The sequence below is a fragment of the Mesoplodon densirostris genome, chromosome 5 (genome assembly GCF_025265405.1).
Source record: "Mesoplodon densirostris isolate mMesDen1 chromosome 5, mMesDen1 primary haplotype, whole genome shotgun sequence".
In the NCBI taxonomy this organism is placed as follows: Eukaryota; Metazoa; Chordata; class Mammalia; order Artiodactyla; family Ziphiidae; genus Mesoplodon; species Mesoplodon densirostris.
The window spans coordinates 16521345-16525467 of NC_082665.1; the positions used below are offsets into that span (position 1 = coordinate 16521345).

A 4123-nucleotide genomic window follows, 5' to 3' on the forward strand; every position below is an offset into this window, starting at 1 on the left:
TAAAACAAAATGGTTACAAAATATCATTCATATGGTTTACACATTTTATGACCACTTGTGTATAAAACAGCCCTCTGTAAGTGCATTTAGTGGTTGAAGAGTTTGCCAAGGTGATTATCAAATAAGATAATGTATGCAAACTATCTAGCTCAAGTTGTACACATAGCAGGGATCATAAAAAGTGGAGGCTGCTGCTCCATTTATTAAGAGAAACAATAGATTAGGGAATAGGTACAACAGTCCTTTACTACGGTGGTACAGGAGCAGCCAAACAGTGAAATATCAGGCTGATGCTTTAGCGGAAACCACTATATCAGGGCAGGAAAAACAACAAAACATGCTATCTTCAAGAGACACTGCAGACCACAGTGCTCAGCAATGAACTGCTAACACCTCTTGAGAAGAGCAAATCTATATTTTTCTATTTTGCTCGATTTGGATTAAATCTCCAGGGAAAACTTAAAAGAATACTTCTGGGGGCAGTTTTTGCTGGGATCTGCTGAGTGTCTGGTTTCTTGGACAGCTTCAGAGCAATAGAATATTTGGTAGCCATAGTGACATTGCAGCTTCAAGACACTATTGGACTGTATAGGGCATAACAGGCAAAGATGAGTGGACTTAATGGCTGGAATCATCCAATTTTCACCGTCTTCTCTTGCTTTAGACTTCTTCCTCCTCCTAGTAGGTATAGATGGGGGCAGTTCCTTAAGTAAGGTCTCTTGTTTGGACCAATTTAGACTCTAGCCATTCTTCAAGCTTCTTCCTCCCTCCCTCCCTCCCTGCCTCCCTCTCTTCTCTCCTTCCTTCCTTCACCTCCCTCTCTCCCTTCCTTTTTTCTTTCTGGGCATCCTAATGCCTTGTTTCTTATTGTATTCTCTTCATTTTAGATCCAAACATTAGAAGCAAAGACTTTATTTAACCTATTTCCTGTTATGGAATGAATTGTATCCCCTCTTTCCATATATATGTTGAAGTCCTCACCCCCAGTAGCTCAGAATGTAACTGTATTTGGAGACAGGTCTTTAAAGAGTTATTTAAGGTTAAATGAGGTCATCAAGGTGGCCCTAATCTAATGACTGATGTCCTTATAAAAAGACATTGGGACACAGACACACAGAGGGAAGACCCTGTGAAGACACGGAGAAGACGGCCATCTATAAGCCAAGGAGAGAGGCCTCAGAAAAAAACCAAACCTGCTGACATCTTGATCTTGGACTTCCAGCCTCCAGAACTGTGGGACAACAATCTTCTGTGGTTTAAGTGGCCCAGTCTGTGGTACTTTGTTACAGCCGCCCTAGCAAATGAATATATCCCCTTAGAATATACATAAATAATGGAACACTTCAGGAATGTGTCCCTCATCCCTGCTCAGGAGCCGTGCTGATCTTCTCCATATCAGTCTAATTTTAGTATATGTGCTTCTGAAGATAGTATTCCCTGTAGATTCCTTAACCCCCAAATTTACCAAAGGTTTTTTTTTTTTTTTTTTAAACTGGGCTTGGCTGGAGTTAGGATCTCACCCCTGCTGTGGCCACATCCCACCCGTTGCTGCCCAATTAGCAGTTTCATGAGTGTGAGCCGGCACCGAATCACAGTATTTCTGAGCAGTTTCAGGGCCCCTCTACTAGGTACAGCACGTTGATTCACTTTCAAATTTAACACCACCACATGTGCAAAAGCATCATCAAGAAACGGAACAAACTTAAAAATGGTATGTGTGGGTGGGAAGGAATCGGGACCGTGACTAAAGGGAAAATATTGGTCAAAAACTTTCTCTTACTGTTGTGTTGGCAAAATGTTTCTCCCTCAATAGAATGACCACATGTCTATAGAGCTCATTAAAATTCCCCTGTTTGGGTGAAAATACTGAAATAAAATACTGCAGATGGCAGCATGACATTACACATGATGATTTTGGAGCAAAGCCACTGCATCATTGTCCCACTTTCCTTTTTTTTTTTTTTTTTCTAGTGGGTAAGTTACTGGAACATTTTAAAAAATGATTATTTATGGTGAAAATTTGGATAGGCAATTATGCCTGTTTTTCAAGTTCACTTCCATGGCCTGTACGACAAAGTACCAATCAGCAACATCCCCTTGAAAAGACTCTAGGCAAATACATTGTTATTCTAGCTACCCACCAGGAGAATCCCAAGTTTAGATTTCAACCTATTTTGAAATTCAACTTCAGAGATGTGCCCAACCTTCTTTGAAGTTCCTAAAGATAAGTTTACCAAATGTTAACAAAGAAATAATTGTTCTCAGAACTTATGGCAACAAAGTGATGAGACTGAGAGCTGCCTTTTAGACTGATGCACACATGGTACTCTGTAAGGGACATACAGACACAGTTCAATGTTCCCCCCGTTCTTTTTTTTTTTTTTTTTTTGTGGTAGGCGGGCTTCCCACTGTTGTGGCCCCTCCCGCTGCGGAGCACAGGAGGCTCCGGATGCGCAGGCCCAGCGGCCATGGCTCATGGGTCAAGCTGCTCTGCGGCATGTGAGATCCTCCCGGAATGGGGCACGAACCCGCGTCGCCTGCATAGGCAGGCGGACTCCCAACCACTGCGCCACCAGGGAAGCCCCCCCACATTCATTTTTAACCAGAAAAAATAATTGCTTTGGGAACTCCAATAATGACTGTTTTCAGAAAAATCTCTAAACACCAGGTCAGCAATTTTTTTCTCTTCACGTTCAGGCAGTAAATATTTTCAGGTTTTGGGCCACATGACCTCTATCATAACTCTGCCTTATACCCGAAAGCAGCCATGGACAATATGTACACCAACTGGTGTGGCCGTGTTCTAATAAAACTTTATTTATAAAAGCAGGTGAACAGATTTGGCTGTACATAGTTTGCCAATGTCTGCTCTAAACCTGGGCTTGCTAACTCTCTGTGGAAGACTCCCTGTATTAAGTTTGAATTCATCTATGGACATTTTGCCCTCCCTCATCTTTTTTTTTTGTTTGTTTCCCACACTTACATGCTGCTACAATTCATATATATTTCAAGCATGACCTTGTGTCATTTTTTCTGAGCTAAAATGTTGAACTTGAGACACGTTTAATCATAGTGGTGGCCTGGGCTTATTTCATTTTTTCTTATTTCTTCCCATGGGGTCCATCTGGCTTGGATTCAACCTTAGGAATAAGGGTTTGGATTTGTGTCTGTGCTTGTTTCGAAACTGGCCCAGTAAGTGTAAAGGTAATGGAGCAAATGCTCTTCAGGTATCTTGGAGGTAAAGCATGTGTCTAGTAAGCAAACAACCAGCTTAGGGAGTTATTTACATTGGTAATTATATTAGAGGTCACATAAACATGCATTTATGAACAGTGCCCTGTATGTAATAAAACGCACTAAGCAATTTTCAAAAAGGTGATGTGTTTACTAATATGTTTATCAACAGTCAGGTTCCATAGGAGGCTAAATCCAAATACAGTTCACTCAAGGCCAATGTCTAATTTCTGGTTGAAGATGGTCCAGGTGTTGATAATGATGATGAGTTTGTGGAAATCAGCAAACATGATATCCTCAAGTCTACCTTAAGGCAGACCTGAACCCTGGTTGGCCCCAGACTGTCTTCCTTCTTGAAGGGATTCCCTTGAAGGGAATTGAGCCGCTAGGCTGTTTCCCACCTGCCCAGACTGGAGCAGACCCCAGAAGAGTAAAGCAAATCATTTCCAGGAACTTCTTCTGTGGAAGGTATATATGGAAGGATGCTTTTGATAGCTTCTGGCCTCACTTTAATTCTAAGGTCATAAGAACATTCTAGAAGTGATGACCTTGGGCATGAAACTGAAGCTAGTTAAGGATATCTCTTCTGTCACATAAAATCCACACATACTACACTTGATATACATTGTATGGATTAATTTATGAATAAACTCCATCATACATATGTGGACTATGATACCCATGGACTGAAAAGTGGACAGAAATCTGTGGTTGGCCTTCAAATCTTGACCTGGAGTCATTTGAATTCCTGCTTTGTGTCAGCTCTCATAGGAAAGTAAAGACATTCCAGAGGCTTACCTGTACAATAAAGGACTTTGTCTGTTTTTATCTTTCTTGCCAGTTTGGAAATCTTATTGCGTGGGCTGAGTTGCAGAAATAGACAAAACTA

General features: G+C 41.3%; 1 non-coding gene across 1 annotated transcript; it reads right to left on the reverse strand.

Annotated features, from left to right (window-relative positions):
• Positions 1-1327: 1327 nt before the first annotated feature.
• Positions 1328-1434, reverse strand: LOC132491457 (U6 spliceosomal RNA). Its single transcript, XR_009532678.1, has one exon. It is a non-coding gene; the product is annotated as a U6 spliceosomal RNA (small nuclear RNA).
• Positions 1435-4123: the final 2689 nt, after the last annotated feature.